Here is a 20,657-nt window from a genome sequence, read left to right as displayed (position 1 = left end):
ATAGACACACACACAGTGTTTGTTTATTTTTCAAGTAACAAAACACCTGATCTGGTGGGCAGAATCTGTTCTCTCTGTCTCTGTCTCTGTCTCTCTCTGTCTCTCTCTGTCTCTCTGTCTCTGTCTCTCTTCCTCCCTCTCTCCCTCTCTCTTGATATATATATATTAGTGGTCATTTCCTAAAAAACGCTTTGGACTGCCTTATGAGGCAGAAGAACTATGAGGAAGAAACTACTTCATAGATAAAGACTAAAGACACTTGGGGAGGTTGAGTTGTTTGCTGAGTTGTTTGGAATTTTGGTGAATGCATGATTTCATTTATCTAGGTACCTACTTCTCTAATGCAGATTGCAACCCCTCCCTCCATTTCTCCTCAGGTTTTAGTCTATTTAAAAAAATTATTATTTAAAAATATTTAAATGTTGAGTTCAAAATTCTCTCTTGCTCTAGATGATATTCCACACATTGAGAGGCTAGCAATATGACATCAATTATACTCATGAAATTGGGCAAAATATAGCTCCATATTAATCATTTGGCAAAAAAGCAAGAAAAATAAAGTGAAAAAATTATACTTTAATTTGCACTCAGAGTTCATAAGTCCCCTCTTTGGACTTAGCATTTTTCATTAGGATTCCTTTGCAATTGTCTTAGAGCATTTTGTTATTCAGTGTAGGATCTTCTTTAAAACATTGCTATTACTGTATATAGTGGTTGGCTTCTACTCACTTTGCTTTGCATAAATTCATATAACTCTTCCCTTTTTGGGGGAACACACACACTTCATCATTTCTTATAACACAATAATATTCCATCACAATCTATGTATCATGATTTGTTCAGACATTCCCCATTGATGGACATCCCTTCCAGGTCAAATTCTTTACTACCATAAAAAGAGCTGTTATAACTTGGTTTGTCTATATAGGTCCTTTTCTTTTTTCTTTGATCTCTTTGGGATACAGACCTAGCATATATACCTATTATATATTATATTATTATTGTATATATATTATATATACCAATACCTAGTGGTATTGCTGCATCAAAGAATATGCAGAAAATTATTTCATACCAATGGAACAGAACAGACATACAACAAAAATCAGTAAAATGTTATAGTAATCTGGTATTTGAGAAAACCATAAATGTGGGATTTGAGTATAATAAATCACTATTCAGGAAAAAAAAATTCTTGGGTGACTAGAAACTAGTTTGGCAGAAACTAGGTTTAGACCATTAACTTACACCCTTCATTAAGATAAGATCAAAATGGATACATGAACTAGACATAAAAGGAGATACTATAAATAAATTAGACAATCAGGAAATATTTTACCTATCAGATTTATGGAGAGGAGAAGAATTTATGAATCAACAAGAGATGAAGAGCACTGTGAAATGTAAAACGGATAATTTAAACACATTAAATTGAAAGTTTTTGTACAAATAAAATGAATGCTGGTGTAAGGAGAAGGAAAGTAGAAAATTTACATTAAAAGTTTTATATACAGCCTCTCAGATAGAGGTCTCATATTTAAACTATATAGAGATCTTTGTCAAATTTATAAGAGCCATCCCCCAGTTGATAAATAAGAAATAGATAAACACACAATTTTTAGATCAAGAAATCAAAGCCAAATATAGGTAAATGAAAAAAAAATGCTCCATATCACTAATAATTAGAGAAAGGCAAACCAAAACAATTCTGAGATATCACCTCACACACACTAGACAGGATAAAATGACAAGAGGGCAAAGAGACAAGTTGCTGGAGGGGATGTTGAAAAATGGGAACATTCATGAACTGTTGGTGGAGCTGTGAAATGATCTAACCATTTTGGAGAGTATTTCAGAATTATACCCAGAGAGTTTTAAAATAGTGTATTACCCTTAGATCCAGCAATATCATTTGCTCAGAGTCTTTCCCAAGGATGTTAGGAAAAGAGGAAAAGAACCCATATGTTCCATAATATTTAAAGCAGCAATCTTTGTGATAACAAAGAATTGGGAATGAGGGGATGCTCATCAATTAGGGAATGGCTAAAAAAATTCATCGTATATGATTGTGATGGAATACTACTATGCCAGAAGAAATAATGAACAAATTATTTTTTTAAATATGGAAAGAACTATGCAATATAATGGACAGTGAAATGAATAGAACCAAGAGAACATTATTCACAGCCACAGAACTAATACTAGAAGAATAAACTGGGAATGTTACCTCTAGAAAGTGACCAGAAAGTTAAAACATTAAAGACAATTATGAACATGTTGGCCTCTCTGACAATGTCCTGTGTGAATCATAGAGGGACTCTCTTATGTAGATATGAAGAAAAGTAAGTTAAAATTATAGGAGATTTGTGGTTTCATTAGTGTAATATATTCCTTTTCTTTTTATATAGAAATGCTTAATGTTTCTTTTCCCATTAAGCTAATTTTATTTTTAAGGTGTTATTTTCTTTACCAAGCTTTTAATTGTGTTTTCATAATTTTCTTTCTTTGTTTTCATTTCTTTACCTATTTTTTCTTTACAAGTCATTTTATTTTGAAAATAAAGTTTACTGCTTCTTGGAATTCTTGTTGGGCCTGTGTCCAATTTAAATTTTTCAGGGACTTTGATTATAGATATTTTTACTTCATTGTCTTCTTGAGTTTGGTCTTGATCTTCTCTGTCCATGTAGCAACTTTTATGGCCAAGGATCTTGTTTTTGTTTTTGTTTTTGTTTTTCATTTTTCTACCTTATTAATTGCTTTTGAGCTTCATGTTAAAGTTAAGCTCTGTTCCTCTTGTGTAGAGGCACTATCTCGTTTTCCAAATTTTTTTTAATGTTATTCTGAGGTTTGGGAAGTTTTTAGTTCTTCCAATGGGATATGATTCAGAGAGGTGTGACCCCTGTTCTCTCATTCTTCACACTGGTCTTATGCAATACAAGCCCTTGGGATTGTAAATTAATACTGTTTTTCAAAGTCCCTGATCTCTTCAGTCATGGTATTGTTTCTAATGGTTCCTAATTCCTTGAGACAAAAAGTATCATGGTTCCTCAGGGCCTCATCTCTTGGGACCAAAAGCAACACTGACTTTCTAAGCTCTCATTTCTCTTGTCAAAAATGCTCTTCTTTGTCCTTGAACTATGGAATTGAAATATGGAATTCCATTGTGTAGAAAATAAGGCCTATTTGTTTAAAATAAAAACACTGATAGGTAAGCATAAGTGCCTTTTTTGGAGACGTGAATGTTTATACTGGAAATTTAATAATCAGCTATCTTGAAGCATTTCAAAGAAGCCCCGGCATATTCCTGGGTTGGAGGCAATTTCTTCATCCTTCTATCACAACATTAGCTAGATATTTAATTAGTTTGTTAATAAAATCATTCTCACACAAGGTCCTGATGCATCTATCATTAGAAGTGAATATTGGCAAAGGAGTTGCCAAATGGCATCTAGTTCCTTCTGATTAGTTGGCAAATAGAATTACTGCCTCTGGTTTGAGAAGACCCAAAGTCACTGCTACTTCTGTCACCACTTTCTGGTTGGTCCCACAAGTGGATTTTCATCCATGTGGGATTCTGGTCAGCTTCCACTCTCATTTTCTGACCTCCTCAGTTATCTCTGACTAAAAGAATGTCTTATATATACCCTCCCTTGGTTATCCTTATTTTCTCCCATTTGCCTGAAAATGTTCTCCCCAGGTCTATACTTTCCAACTCCCCAAGTTCCAGTTGCCCCCCAAAAGCTCCAGCTCCTTTCTCTCCCCCAAGTATGATGAATTTCAATGAATTTCAAAGCACCAAATCTCCTATGCATACTCAGCACAAGGTCCCCATCTCCCTGCACTGGTTATCTTTTTGCCCACAGGAACAGTGAATTAAACCCTCTCCTACTACCAAAAAGAAACTTCCTTCCTTTCCCCCCATTCATTTCTATCTTCCTCTTCATCTAATCCCCAATAGACTTTTCTCTTTCTGATTCCACAGAGGTCACGTTCCCTTCATTGTTATCCCTGGCACATCTCAGATTCCTCTCTCTCTCTCTTCTTCTTCTTTCCTTTCATATATCCTCCATATTACTATGTAGATTTCTCACCAAAAAAATCCTAATTCAATTCTAAGAACAGGATTATCAGGGGCTGGACATAATCTTCCAGGCTTGTCTTTCCACCAGACTTACTTCCTTTACCCTTTGAGTACATTCAGAAAAGTGTCTCTTTCTTACATCTTCATTGTCAATTTGTTGTTGTTATCATCAATTTGTTGCTGTTATCGTCCTTGACTCACTCATTTATTCATTCCCCTGTATTTATGTTGTTTGAGGTATTTGAGATGCAAATTATCTTGTCAGTTCTGGTTTTCTTTCCAAAAATATATTCCAAATACTTCTTTATTACTGAAAGCCCATCTTTTTCATGTTTGGGTAGCCTGAGATAAGTAGGGTAGGTCATCTTTGACTGCATCCTGAGCTCCATTGCTTTTCTGAACACATAATTCCATTCCTTCTTACATATTCTGGGAGGTACAGATTAGTCTTGTATTATTCAGATTCCCCTTTCTTTGTATCTGAAGGTCTTTCTCCTAATTGCTTATAGAACTTATTTCTGAACTGAATTGTTAAATCATGGAGTTTACTTTTTTTTTCCCCCTGGAGGCAGTCTGTGAATTCATTCAACTAGAATTTCATTTTCTAAGTTCAAAAATTCTGGGTAGTTCTCTTCTATTATTCCATGCATTTTAATTTTAGAAGTTTTTGTCCTGTCATGTTCTTTTGAGAGACTTATGATCCTTAGGTTGTCTTCAATATACCTGGCTCCTTTTCTCAGTACATTTCCATGGTTCTGTCACATACTATAATTTTAAAGAAGAGACTGTAATGATGCTATTCTGGTATAAATTACACATATTTCCAAAGAATACAGAAATCATTGGTTAAATAATCTTCCGTGATTGCTGTCTGAACATAGGCTTTTATTGATTTTTAAGATAAATGTTAGCTCAGTATTTTGGGCTGCTTACCAACTTAGGCCAGTATTCAACAGTAATTATACATAAAACTCTGGAGTTTCTTAGCTAGCTAGGAAATGTTGTTTTATAGCCTTAAAATTATGATGAGGTCAAAATGTAGATTCTTATTTTGTTGAGCTTTGGGTAAAACATTTAAATCAATTGAAGATTTCAGTTTTCCCATTTACAAAATGGATTATTAATTAATTTTCATTTTCTAGTTTAAATTCTGGGAAAGATTAAGCCTTTATATTCCCCACAGCTAAAAGCCTGTTGATGAAGTGTCTTGCAATAGTATACTTCCTTTTGTACTGGTCACAAATACTGTTTTCACTTCCTTCATTGGCAGCAGCACACATAAATCTTCTAGAACTCAACTTTCAACTATATTTTAATAAAATCTGGTCTTCCTCTAATCCAGTTCACAAATTTTCTAACCCATATAAGAAATAAATCCAAATTATAGCATTTCCAAATAGTGACTGTCCAGTGTCAGCTCAAAGACTTCAAGGAGGGTGAGTTCATAAAGAAGTTGATTCAACTTTTGTACAATTAGGTTTTTCCTGACATTAAATCTATATTTTACAACTTCAGACTTTCATTCAGTATTTCTGGTCCTGCCTTTTGAGGTTTAAAAGAATAAATCTTACCCCTCTTTTACATGATAGCCCTTAGACATTAGAAAATTTGCTCCCCACATGTCTTCTCTTCTACAGGCTAAATATGCTCAGTTCTTTCAACCACTTCTTATATTACACGAAATAATAAGAAATAGCCTATGACCTCAACAAGCTTACCAGCTAACAGAAATGATAAGACACGTACATCAATAGCAATAATTCTCTTGGAAAGTCCTAAGTGGTCGAGAGTTTCCAAGCAAGGCTCCAAATAGAGGAGGTGATGACTAAGACAATGAGAAGAATCAGTTCACCAAATCAGTCAATCAACAAGTATTTACTAAGTGCTTATGTACTTAGTTGTAGGCACTCCACTAGATACTTGGGATGCAAATATAAAGAATGAAATCATTATTTTTAAATGAAAAAAAGAAAAGAATAACAAAGCCTGAGTCTTGGGAAATGCCCACAAGGACAGCTATTTCTATATCTATATTTTAAATACATACGTCAAGAGAGGAAAGATTTTCAGTAAGAAGGGATTGGTTGACACATCTAGCTTTGCCAACATTCCAAATAATTGTTTGATATTAGAGTACCTAGAGGGATACATTGATAAAGTATGGATAACATTATTTCAAAGATTTACCAATTAACAATACAAAAGAAATTAAAATATCCTCTAGTAAATAATCATCAAATGTTTATAATTGATGACTTTAAAAATATTCAAAAAAGAATAGATGTGAAAGCATTATTTAAAAAGTATTTCTCTCACAACAACTAACTGCCATTATTATAAATTTATTTGGACAGGGATCCCTAGAGTTTGATGGGTTTTACCGAGATTTGTGTTTATATGTATGCTATTTTTCCTCAACATTATGGTAAACTTTTTAGAGGAAGAACTTAAATATATTAACCATAGTCTGTTTAAAAAATGTAAAAACATACAGCCTTACATTTTGTGATTTTAAATTGGCTAACAGGGCAGTTAAACACTCTGACTACTGCCAACAATGGCTGCCAACTACGTCATTGCTAACGATAATATTAAAATATAAGAATGGAAAAATAAAGTTTATAATCTACAAATTGCAACAGAAAAGGTGGGAAGTTCACTATCAATACTTCCCCTTGTTTCCTTAGTAAAATTAGGTCAGAGCCTAACAGAGGGTCAGAGCCTTGGAATAAAACTCTGTTATATGGATCCAAGCCACTAGAGACTCATCTCAACTGACCTTTCTGAAGGTCACTCATCACTTTACAGGAAGGCCAATAATATGAGTAAAGGAATGATCTCAGTTACATTTCTATTGTTATTTCAGGCTATGCAGGAACAACTTCAGATAAACCAGAGGCTTGTACAAATCTTGGCAGTGACTTCACAATAGATATAGTGATGGTCATTTATATTTATGGAGCAGATATTTTGAATCCTCCAAAAGGGTGTGGTCTCAGACTTCTGCATGAGGAGAAAAAAGGCTTAAAGCTGTAGTACTTTTTTTCTTCCTCTTCTTTAGAATCACTTCTTCCAGAAAGCCTGATACAATGCATACAAAAAGTTAAATTTAAAATGTTTGTAGACTTGGTAAGTTGTCCAGGCTGACACAATTGGTATAATATCAGAAGCAGGATTTGATCTAGGTCTACTAAATTCTGAGCTGGTTCTCTATCTACTATGCTATGCTATCTCTTTACAAAATAAACTCAGTATTACCCTGCCAGAGAAGGCACTGGCCTCTTTAGGACCTGAGGAAAGGGCTAATGTTGAAGATGTCCTTTGGGTTGAGCTTTAAAAGAAGCTCGAGAGAACATGGCAGCATAGAAGCAGAAAAAGTTCATACCTCTGAAAACCCTTCCTTACAAATTACAAACTAAATGCTCCTAGGGGACTGAAAATCAAACCTAACAACAAGACAGAGACAAGGAACCCTCCTGCTGGACTCAATTTAAAAGGTACACCCCCTAAAAGCCAGAATTCGAGAACACTCAGGGTTAACAGGAGCAAGAAGGAAGGTCCCAGGACCCAACCCCTACCTAGAGCTCTAAGCCTCCAGTGGCAACTGGAACCTCTGGGAGGGCAAAGGCACTGGTCTAGAGGGAGTACCTTGTGGGCAAAGCTGTGCCAGGCTCAGAATATCAAACACAGGCAGTGGGGAAGGAGTTAGAGAAGGAGTACAGAACAGGCAGCCTACTTGTAGCAGCAGAGACCTTCCATATTATACTCCCCATCCAGGAGGTTTTGGTCTCAGGGTACATCCAGTCCAATGCAGCTTGACTTAATCCCATCAACAGTCTTCAGTGGGCAGGGAAGCACAATCTGCAATACCCCCTCCCCCACAGACTGTACTGAAAGACGTGCTGACAAAACTCCAAGAGGGGAGACTGACAGAAAAGCCCAAAATAAAAAAAAAATGAGAGGAGCAAGAGCACAGACAACTGCAAGGAGTAAAGAAGGAGTAAATATGAGCAAACAACAGAAAAAGAAAAAAAGAAATTACAATTGACAGCTCCTATACAGTCAATGAACAAAGATCAAATGGAAAAGAGGAGAGAACACCAAGCAATAAAACAGAAAAGCCAGCGAATTGGACACAGGCTTTGGGAGAACTCAAAATACAACTCAAAACACAATTAAGAGAGGCTGAAAACAATTGAGAAAAGAAAATAAAAACTAAGATAAGTCATCTGGAAACAGAGGCACTTGAACGAAAACGAGAAAATAGTGTCTTAAAAGCCAAAATCACCAGCTTGAAAATGAGGCAAAGGAGATGAAAGATGAGGCAAAGAAGATGAAAAATGACCTTCAAAGAAAATCAGACAAGAATGAGAAGGATGACCAAAAAGCAAGGGATGAAATCCAGTCTTTAAGAACCAGAATACCACAACTAGAATCAAGTGACTTCATAAGGCAGCAAGACACTATAAAACAAAATCTAAAGAATGAAAACATTGAGGTAAACAAGAAGCACCTCATTCACAAAACAGAAGATTTAGAAAATTGTTCCAAGAGAGACAACTTAAGAATCATTGGTCTACTAGAAGATCATGACAGAAGGAAAAGTCTAGACGTCATCCTACAGGAAATTATGCAAGAAAACTGCCCTGATATTCTAGAACAAGAGGGAAAAGTGAAGATTGAAAGAATCCACAGATCATCTCCTGTACTTAATCCCCAACTGACAACATCCAGGAATATTATAGCCAAATTCAAGAACTATCAGACCAAGGAAAAAATATTACAAGTTGCTAAGAAGAAGTCATTCAGATACCATGGAACCACAGTGAGTATAATACAGGATATGGCTGCATCTACACTGAAAGACTGAAAGGCATGGAATATGATATTCCAGAAACCAAAGGAACTAAGTCTACAACCAAGAATCAACTACCCAGCAAAACTGACTAGATTCTTAGAGGGAAAAGTATGGTAATTTAACAAAATAGAAGAATCCCAAGCATTTGTAAAGAAAAGACCAGACCTGAAGAGAAAAGTTGATGCCCAAGCACAGAACTCAAGAGAATCATCAAAAGGTAATTAAAAGAGGGAAAAAAAACAAAACAAAACAAAAGAAACTTTTTTTAAGAGACCCAATAAATTAAAATTATATGTATCACTATAGGAAAAGAGGTCATTGGTAATTCTTAAAAGTTGTTATTATCACCTGAGCAGCTAGAAGAAGTCCACTTAGAGAAAACAGTGACAAACTATATAGGATAAAATGACAAGACATAAATATGTATGTAGATATATGTAAGCATAAATACATATAATACATGTATATATATGCATATATATATATACACACAACTAGAGCTAAAAAAGAGGTTAATACTAAAAGAAATGGGAAAAGAAACAAAAGGGGGTAAATTTATATGTCAAAAAGAAGCACATGGCAGGAAGGGGGAGAACATCAATACACTGGAAGGGCTCAGAGGTTGGAGATAGGAAATGCTCAACTTGTACATGCATTGAAATTGACCCAAAGAGGGAAGAACAGTCCAATCCATTAGGGCATTGATTTGCACCCTATAGGGAAGTAGAAGGGTAACAAAGGGACTTGTGGGGAGGGAAGTAGTATAAGGGAGGGAGAGCATGGGGGGGTAGTTTAAAAGGACTGTAAAGAAAATAAGGGGGGAATTAGAAGGGAGGAGTAGTAAGGGAAATAAAATAAGAGTGGGAATTAGGGGAACTGATTAAAAAACAAAACATTGTTGTAGAAGGAAATAGTGAAAGAAGAAAAGGCAGGACTGAGAGTAGAATTCAAAATGCTGGGAAATACATGGCTGGTAATCATAACTCTGTGAATGTAATGAACTCACCCATAAAACACAAGCAAATAGCAGAGTGGATTAGAATCCAAAACCCTACCATATGCTGTCTACAAGAAACACACATGAGGAAGGTAGATATGCATAGGGTGAAAGTAAGAGGATGGAGCCAAATCTACTGGGCATCAACAGATAAAAAGAAGGCAGGAGTCGCAATCATGATATCTGACAAAGGCAAAGTAAAAAATAGATCTGATTAAAAAGGATAGGGAAGGTAATTACATCCTAATAAAAGGCAGTATTGTCTATAGACAATGAGGAAATATCAGTACTCAACATGCATGCACCAAATGGCATCCAAATTTCTAAAGGAGAAACTAGTAGAGCTCAAGGATGAAATAGATGAAAAAATAATTATACTAGTGGGAGAACTGAACCTTCCTCTATCAGAACTAGATAAGTCCAACCAAAAATTAAATGAGAAAGAGGTAAGAGAAGTGAATGAAATCTGAAAAAATAGAGTTAGTAGATTTGTGGAGAAAAATAAATAGGGACAAAAAGGAATACACCTTCTTTTCAGCAGCACATGGTACACTCACAAAAATTGACCATGTATTAGGATATAAAAACATTGCAAACAAGTAAAAAAGAGCAGAAATAATAAATGCAACCTTCTCAGATCACAATGAAATGAAAATAATAATTAGTAATGAGAATTTAAATTACTCCACCCTACTTAGATCTTACTTTATGGTGAAGATAAAGTTGTAATCTCCTGATTGAACAATGAAGGTACTTAGTTCTTACTTTAAAGTGAAACTAGAACTTTAAGTTAAGTCTATTTTTAGATCTTAAAACAAAAAGGTGTTAAATAACTGTGAAGGGTAATTTAATCATAAAAAGGTCAAGTAACTAACAAAAAGTGAACTTAACAAAGAAGTGTTAAGTAACTCAAAAGTTATAATCTAATCAAAGAAGATGAGAACTAAAGAATTGGCATTTAGAGGAGGGGACACAAGAATAAAAGGTCTATATATTTGGCTCACTTCCTTTCACCAGTACCTCTTGGCAGTGAAGAGTTGGCTGGTGGCAGCTTGCTGGGCATTTCTGCATCTTGGCATGTCTACAAGCTATTATCCTGTTCGGTGGTAAGTTTCTGCCTGAGTTTTCCCTCCTTTACTTTCCAAATTTCATCCTCTTAGAAGCCTCTAATCTTCTTCAGAGACCCAGTGGTGGAGATCTTGTACTCTTCCTGGCACAGAGCAGGCAGGAGAAATCCTATATCCTATTCCCTCGTCTCCTTAAATCCTTTCCTCTATATTAATTAAAATTACCATAAATTTCCAGATTGACTTGGGTGTTTTATTTGGCAATTTTCCCTGGTGACCAATTAATTTAGATTTTAAGTCATAACCCTAAAATTATCTTTACAGTCAGGGTACATGGAGAGGCAAATAAAAAATTAATTGGAAATTAAACAATATGATTCACCAAACTCAATTAGTTAAAGAACAAATCATAGAAACAATAATTTCATTGAAAAAAATGACAATGATGAGACATACTTTCAAAACCTAGTACAACCAAAGCAGTACTCAGGGGGAAATTTATATCCTTGAGTTCATATATTAACAAACTAGAGAGGGCAGAGGTCAATGAATTGGGAATGTAAATTAAAAAACTAGAATGTGAACAAATTAAAAATCCTCAGATAAAGACTAAATTAGAGATCCTAAAAAACAAAGGAGAAATTAAAATAAAATTAATTAAATTGAAAGTCAAAGAATTATTGATTTAATAAATAAGAATAGAAGCTGGTACTTTGAAAAAATAAATAAAATAGGCAAAGTATTGGTCAATCTAATTTAAAAAAGGAAAGAAAAAAACCAAATTGACAGTATCCAAGATGAAAAGGGAGACCTCATTTCTAATGAAGAGGAAATTAAGGCAATCATTAAAAACTACTATGCCCAATTATATGGCAACAAATATAGCAATGTAGGTGATATGGATGAATATTTACAAAAATATAAATTGCCTAGACTAACAGAGAAAGAAAGAGATTACCTAAAGAACCCCATATCAGAAAAAGAAATTGAACAAACCATCAAAGAATACCCGAAGAAAAAATCCCCAGGTCCACATGGATTCACAAATGAATTCTATCAAACATTCAAAGAACAACTAATCCCAATATTAAACAAACTATTTGATAGAATAAGCCAAGAAGGAGTTCTATCAAATTCATTTAACTACACAAACATGGTACTGGTCCCAAAGTCAGGCAGGTCAAAAACAGAGAAAGAAAACTATAGACCAATCCCCTTAATGAATATAGATGCAAAAATCTTAAATAGGATACTAGCAAAAAGACTCCAGCAAGTGATCAGAAGAGTTTTTCACCATAATCAAGAAGGATTTATACCAGGAATGCAGGGCTGGTTCAATATTAGGAAAACCATACACATAATTGACCATATTAATAAGAAAACTGACAAAAATCACATGATTATCTCAATAGATGCAGAAAAAGACTTTGATAAAATACAACACCCATTTGTATTAAAAACACTAGAAAGTATAGGAATAGAAGGGTCTTTCCTAAAAATAATAAACAATATATATCTAAAACCATCAGCAAACATCATCAGCAATGGGAATAAACTAGAAGCCTTCCCAATAAGATCAGGTGTGAAATAAGGATGCCCATTATCACCTCTATTGTTTAACATTGTACTAGAAACACTAGCAGTAGCAATTAGAGAAGAAAAAGAAATTGAAGGTATTAAAATAGGCAATGAGGAGCCCAAGCTATCACTCTTTGTGGATGATATTATGGTCTACTTAAAGAATCCTAGAGAATCAACCAAAAAGCTTGTTGAAATAATCAACAACTTTAGCAAAGTTGCAGGATACAAATTAAACGTCCATTAGTCATCAGCATTTCTCTATATCTCCAACACATCTCAGCAGCAAGAATTAGAAAGAGAAATTCCATTTAAAATCACCCTAGACAATATAAAATACTTAGGAATCTATCTGCTGAGACAAACATAAGAACTGTATGAACACAACTACAAAACTCTCTCCACACAATTAAAACTAGATCTAAACAATTGGGAAAACATTGATTGCTCATGGGTAGGGCAAGCTAACATAATAAAAATGACAATCCTACCCAAATTAATTTAGTTATTCAGTACAATGCCCATTGATCTACCAACAACTTTTTTACTGAATTAGAAAAAAAAAAACCATAACTAAGTTCATTTGGAAGAACAAAAGATCAAGCATATCCAGGGAAATCATGAAAAAAAAATGCGAAGGAAGGAGGACTTGCAGTCCCAGATCTCAAACTATAGTAAAAAGCATTGGTCATCAAAACGATTTGGTACTGGCTAAGAGACAGAAAAGAGCCTCAGTGGAATAGACTTGGGGTAAATGACCTCAGCAAGACAGTCTATGATAAGCCCAAATATCCCAGTTTCAGGGACCAAAATTCACTATTTGATAAAAACTGCTAGAAAAATTGGAAGACAGTATGGGAGAGATTAGGTCTGGCTCAAACATCTCACACCCTACACCAAGATAAACTCAGAATGGGTGAATGACCTGAATATAAAGAAGGAAATCATAAGCAAATTGGATGAACACAGAATAGTATACATGTCTGATCTTAGGGAAAGGAAAGACTTTAAAACCAAGCAAGAGCAGAGCCAGGAGAACATTGTACCCAGAGACTGATACACTGTGGTACAATCGAACGTAATGGACATTTCCATTAATGTCACTGCAATGTCCCTAAACAACCTGCAGGGATCTAGGAGAAAAAACACTATCCACAAGCAGAGGACAAATGGTGGAAGTAAAAACACCAAGGAAAGGCAACAACTTGAGTACAGGAGTAGATGGGGATATGATTGAGGAAAGACTCTAAATGAACACCCTAATGCAAAAACCAATAACATGGAAATGAGTTCAGATAGAGGACACATGTAATACCCAGAAGAATCACGCATCGCCAATGGGAAGGGGCAGGGGGAGGAAAAGAAAAAGATCTTTGTTTCTAATGAATAATGTTTGAAAATGACCAGATAAAATAATTTTTAAAAGGAAAAAAATAAAAAAAACCAAGCAAGAGCTAGAAAAAAATCACAAAATGTAAAATAAATAATTTTGATTACATCAAATTAAAAAGTTTTTGTACAAACAAAACCAATGCAAACAGAATTAGAAGGGAAGCAACAAACTGGGAAACAATCTTCGTAACATAAACCTCTGACAAAGGTCTAATTATTCAAATTCTTAAACAGCTGAACTAATTGTACAAAAAATCAAACCATTCTCCAATCAATAAATGGGCAAGGGACATGAATAGGCAATTTTCAGTTAAAGAAATCAAAACTATTAATAAGCACATGAAAAATTGTTCTAAGTCTCTTATAATCAGAGAAATGCAAATCAAAACACTCTGAGGTATCACCTCACACCTAGCAGATTGGCTAACATGACAGCAAAGGAAAGTAATGAATGCTGGAGGGGATGTGGCAAAATAGAGACATTAATTCATTGCTGGTGGGGTTGTGAATTGATCCAACCATTCTGGAGGGCAATTTGGAACTATTCCCAAATGGAGCTAAAAGACTATTTGCCCTTTGATCCAGTCATACTACTGCTGGGTTTGTATCCCAAGGAGATAATAAGGAAAAAGACTTGTACAAGAATATTCATAGCTGCGCTCTTTGTGGTGGCAAAAAATTGGAAAATGAGGGGCTGCCCTCCAACTGGGGAATGGCTGAACAAATTGTGGTCTATGTTGGTGATGGAATACTATTGTGCTAAAAGGAATAATAAAGTGGAGGAATTCCATGGAGACTGGAACAACCTCCAGGAAGTGATGCAGAGTGAAAGGAGCAGAACCGGGAGAACATTATACACAAGAGTCTAATACACTGTGGTACAATTGAATGTAATGGACTTCTCCATTAGTGACAATGCAGTGATCTGAACAACTTAAAGCAATCTAGGAGAAAAAACACTATCCACCAGCAGAGGAAAAACTGTGGGAGTAGAAACAAAGAATAAAAAACAACTGCTTGAATGCATGGCTCGAAGGAATATGTTTGGGGAGGTAGATTCTAAATGAAAACTCTAGTGCAAACACCAACAACATGGAAATAGGTTTTGATCAAGGACACATGCAATACCTAATGAAATTGCACGTCGGCTGCAGGAAGGGTGAAGGTAGGGGAGGGAGGGAAATAATATAATTCTTGTAACCAAAGAATAATGTTCTAAATTGACTAAATAAATTTTAAAAAAATAAGCTCGAGATTCTACAAAGCAGAGGTGAAGAGGAATCTGGGCATGGTGAACCAAGCATGAAAGAGTTGGAAAAAAAAATTGGAATTCCAATGTGTAGAAAATAAAGCCTGTTTGTTTAAAATAAAAACATTTATAGGTAAACATAAGTGCCTTTTTTGGATATGTAAATGTTTACACTGGAAATTTAACAATCAGTTGTCTTTAACCATTTCAAAGAAGTCCTAGCATATTCCTGGGTTGGAGTCAATTTCTTTATCCTTCACTCTCAACATTAGCTAGATATTTAATTAGCTTATTAATAAAGTCATTCTTACACAAGGTCTTGATGCATCCAATGGAAAATCACTCTGCTTTGGACTCATCTCAATTTGGTTTTGAGTCATGATTCTGTCACTGATTAGTTACATTACCTTAGACAACTCATTTTCCTTCTCTGATCTTCCATTTCAACTCTGAAATCAAGAGACTGGATTAGGAGATCATTTAAAGAACTTCCAAGTCTAACCATCAACTATTTCTTCATATTGGATATGTAAAAACCTCATTGTTAAAAACAATTCTCATCTTAAATACCAAAAAAATTATATTTTCATACACAGAACATAAAAAGAAAAATTTTTATGAAACCATTAATCTTCATTTTAGAACTGCTTTTGGAAGCAAAAATATATAATATATTTATACACTTGCTTTTAGAATTATCTTATTATAATTCTTTCTGAATTTCCTTCAGTTTTCCTCTGGGCATGTTAATATAATCATAGTGCCCTTTTTCTTGGCTTCCCAATTGCTAACTCCCTTTCCTTCTACCTTATCCTTCAACAGAGAAAAAAAGGAAAAACATATCTTACAACAAATAATCAATCAAAATGAAATATGCACAATGACCATGTCCAAAAATGTATGTCTCTTTATTGACCTTGAGTCTATGTCCTTGTTGTTAGAAAGTGGGTAACATGTTCATTGAAGATTCTCTTGAAACAAGGTTGGTTACTGAATTCATCAGAATTCTTAAAGTTTTGGATTGTTTTTCCTTACAACATTTCTATCCTTGTATAAATTGTTCTCCTGGTTCTTATCATGTGACTTTGTGTGAATTCATGTTACCCAAGATTCTTTTTAAAAATCTCCAACATCTTCAAAAGAAAGAGAGAGAGAAAGAGAGAGAGAGAGACAGAGACAGAGACAGAGACACAGAGACAGAGACAGAGACAGAGACAGAGACTGAGAGAGACAGAGAGCATTGTGGTCTCTGAAAGTTATTTCCAGTTCAGACAACTATTTTTTAACCCTTGCCTTCTATCTTAGAATTAATATTGTGTGTTGCCCAGGTTCACCCAGCTATGAAATGTATTAGACCAGATATGAACCCAGGAATTTCCCATCTCTCAGCTTGGCTTTCTGTTTTCAAAAGTAGAGGAACAACCTTTCCCTGAGAGTAAAGAATTTCATAAATATATGAACGATTATTTCTTATAATTTTCTAGGCAGAAGGAAAGCTTGGATAGAACAAAGGAAAGAAAAAAAAAGGATAAGAATAGATTAAATGATTTAAAATTGAATATACTGTACCTGTAAAATATTTTTAGGTAATGCAGTCCAACAAGTTCCTTTTATTTGTATACATGATGACTAAAGAAATTAGGTGACTCCAAGTTCATTCAGGTAGTTAACAGCAGAACCAGAGCAAGATCAAAGGTCACTTGATTCCCAGACCACTGATTCCTAAATTCATTCAGTAGGTCTATGAATCAGAGCTTATAGGAAAATGTGAAAAAGGTGATTGTTTTCATCCTATTCCAATGTCCCTATTGTGATTGAAGAAATATGGGCAAAGAAAAATTGGATCTGCAAAGCAAGGAGAGGTCAGAACCTTTGGAACATACAAATCATTGGAGGAGGGGAGAGAGTTCCATGGAAGTTTGATAAAGAGGGACAGTTGGACCCCAGCTGCCTGAAGTTCATTCTTCTTCTGCCTGAAGGTGGTTGAGGACAGATCCTCTCTTCTCCTCTCTGGCCATTACCTTACTATTTCCACTGTAAACTGAAGGAATATTCAGTCTTGCCCAAAAGAGACCCTAGCAGAGTTATTGCCATCTTTTCTCTGAGAAAATATTTTATTTATTCCTTTTGAAGAGACTTATTTTTCAAAGCCTTCAATCAGTGTTACAATTCTGATTTAGGGACATCCTTTTTGCTCATTCTTAATCCCACCCTTATCTCCTTCTCCCCCAAAGAACAAAAGATCCTTTAACTAAGAAAAGTAGTTTAAGTATTATTGTTACTAGAGAGAAGAATCAACTTACCATATGTGAAGGAAATCTCCATTAGACTTGCTCAGTGGGAAAGAACAGGAAGTGGAGAGGGGAGGGGCCCAAGATTCAGCCTCTTTTTTTTTTTGCTTACTTCCTGGTGTAACCTCTGTTGATTTCCCAATTACATTTCACCAAATTCCCTCTCTAGTACACTATCATTTCAGTAAGCTTTATATCCTCAATGATAGTTTGGAGGAGAGATTGCTGTGTGTTAAGGAGATGAAAAAATGTTTCATGAAAGAGGTGAACTTGAAGGTGGCCTTAAAAAATTCATCAGAGCTACATAAGCAATGAAGGAGATGGAGAGTAGTAGTGTCAAATTGAGTATGGGAGATTGTGGAAGAAAGGTCTAAATTATGATGAGGATTACTATAATATAAAAGTAGGTTTTAGTTAAATAACATTTTAAAGTTATTTTTCAAGTTTAATAAAATAATTTTTTGGTAATTTAATTGGAATGGCTTTTATAAATAGATTACTTTAGGTACGATTATCCTTTTAATTATATTGGCTCTACCGACATGAACAGTTAATATTTCTCCAATTATGTAAAACTGACTTGATTTCTATAAAAAGTATTTTATCACATTAATGTAGTTTCTGGTTGTATTTTGGCAGGTAAATTCCTGCATATTTTATTCTATCTAGATTATTTTAATAGGTTATCTCTCACTCTGCCTTATTACAGGACTTTGTTAGTGATATATAGATATACTGGTGATTTATATTCTGCTACTTTACTAAAATTATTGATAGCTTCTGTAAAGGTTAAAATTTGGGGAAACAGAGGCAGGTAGAAATTAGTTTCTCTCTGCAAGGAGTATTATATTTTTAGAGGTTTATTAAAGGTTAAGGATTAAAGAAAATACAAGCAAGAGAAGTATGTGCTAGGTCGGCCATGAGCACCCAAATTTCACTCACATCATGAGACGCTCCTGTTTGCCATTGGAGACAGGAAGAGAACACCCTGCCGTGGGCGGAGACCTTTAAAGAAATGATTTGCTCTCAGCCCAGGTGAGAATTCAGTGAGATTACAAAGCATTTTAGGGAAGTGGAGCAAGGACTTCTGGGGATTGAAGTCCTGGATTCAAGTCCATTTTTACACTGATTTTCTACATATAACTTCATATCATTTGTGAAAAGAAATCATTTTATTATCTTTGTCTATTCTGATGCCTTTGATTTCTTTTTCTTCTCAATTCTATTGCTAACATTTCTTAAGACATTCAGTTTTATTTTATTTTCCCCAATTACAGGTAAAAAGAGTTTTCAACATTTTTCAAAGAATATGGAGTCTTGAATTCTCTCTCTCTCTCTCCCTCCATCCCTCCTCTCAAACTCCCTACTCTCGTTGATATGGTAAGGGATCTCATATAGATTCTATATGTACAACCATGTAAAACATTTTCCCATATTAGTCCTTTTGTGGGAGGAAACTCAAATAGAAAAAAAAAATTAAATAAGTTAAAAAAGTTTGTTTTGGTCTGGATTCAGACTCAGTCTTTTTACTCTGGCAGTAGATGGCTTTTTAAAAAAAGCATTAATCCTTTGGATAGTTTTGGACATTGTATTGATAAGAGTAACTTAGTCACAGTGTTCCATTGTAAAGTGTTCCTGTCATAGTATGCAATGTTGTTCTGCTGGTTCTGCTTTTTCACTCTTCTTTCTAAGTCTTTATAGGTTTTTCTGAGCTCTTCCTGCTTATCTTTTCTTATAGCACAAGAGTATTACATTAAAATCATATAATAGAACTTACTCAGTCATTCCCCATTTAATGGGTATCCCCACATTCTATTTGCAATTCCAAAAGAACTACTTTAAATATTTTTGAACATATAGGCCCTTCCCTTCTTTGTTTTTTTTAATCTCTTTGTGATACAAACATAGAAATGCTATTGTTGGGTCAAAGGGCATATACTATTTTATAACCTTTTGGACAAAGGTCCAAATTGTTATCCTGAATAACTGAATCAATTCACAAGTCCCCCAATAGTGCATTTATTTCCAGCTTTCCTATATCTCTTTCAAGTTCTGTCATTTTTTCCTTTTCTGTCATAATAGTCAATCTGATAAATGTGGGCTGGTACTTCGGAATTGTTTTAAATTGCATTTCTTTTAAAAATAATGATTTAGAACATCATTTTCCATGACTATATAGAATTTTAATTACTTTGAGAAATGACTGTTTATATCATTTGACCATTTATCAATTAGAGAAGGATTTGTTTTCTTATATATTCAACTCATTTCTCTATGTTTTTGAGAAATGAGGTCTTTAATAGATCTGTAATTTTTTGCACCATTATGATTACTGTGTATTACTTTCCATCCCATTTAACCCTATTTAATTTTTGACCTCCCACCTTCTCTAATTTGCTTCTTTTATGCCAGTCCAATCCCCTTTCCTTTATTATCTTCCTCTCCTATTTTTCCTGTAGGTTAAGATAACTTTCTATACCCAATTAATTATGTACATTCTTCCATCACTGAGCCAATTCTAAGGAGAATAAGGTTCACATACTCTCCTAAAGACCTCCTCCACTATAAATGCTCTTTCATGCCTCTTTTATGTACAATAATTTACCCTGCTCTATTTTTCTCTTCACTCTCCTTCCAATGCATTCCTCTTTCTCGTGTTTTAATTTAATTTAATTTTTATATCATCCCATTGTCTTCAATTCATACACTTGGCCTCTGTCTATGTATACTTCTTCCAGCTGCCCTAATAATGACAAAGACAAAGTTCTTTGGCATAACAAGAATTATTTCCCCCATGTAGGAATGTACACAGTTTAACCTTATTGAATATCTTTTGATTTCTCTCTCATGTTTTTTTTTTTTAATGATTCTCTTGAGTCTTATATTTGAGAATCAAATTTTTGATTCAGTTTTGGCCTTTTGTTCATCAGGAATGTTTGAAAGTCCTCTATTTCATTCAATACCCATTTCCCTCCCCTGAAGGATTATGGTCAGTTTTGATGGGTAGATGATTCTTGGTTGAAGTACTAGCTCCTTTGCACTCTGGAATATCATATTCTATGCACTCAGACCCTTTAATGTAGATGCTTCCAAGTCTTCTGTGTTCTGACTGCAACTCCATGATATTTTTTTTTTTACTTTTTG

The 20,657-nt window shown here is 34.5% G+C and overlaps 1 long non-coding RNA gene across 2 annotated transcripts in view; it reads right to left on the bottom strand.

Moving 5' to 3' along the window:
* The window catches only part of LOC103095104 (uncharacterized), a 29,120-nt gene extending 11,529 nt beyond the window's left edge, over nucleotides 1–17,591 (bottom strand). The window contains exons 1-2 of one of the 2 annotated variants that reach the window (XR_464133.3): nucleotides 17,526–17,591; nucleotides 15,534–15,671 (exon numbers count right to left, since the gene is read on the bottom strand). This is a non-coding gene — a long non-coding RNA (uncharacterized LOC103095104). Of the gene's footprint in view, nucleotides 1–15,533 lie in introns of both variants that reach the window. The other variant, XR_008917791.1, reaches the window with a different exon arrangement.
* Between the last annotated feature and the right edge of the window lie 3,066 nt (nucleotides 17,592–20,657).

Source organism: Monodelphis domestica, chromosome 3, assembly GCF_027887165.1.
Source record: "Monodelphis domestica isolate mMonDom1 chromosome 3, mMonDom1.pri, whole genome shotgun sequence".
NCBI lineage: Eukaryota > Metazoa > Chordata > Mammalia > Didelphimorphia > Didelphidae > Monodelphis > Monodelphis domestica.
Note: the sequence above shows the minus strand (reverse complement) of the source record. Positions and strands in the feature narration are given on the sequence as shown.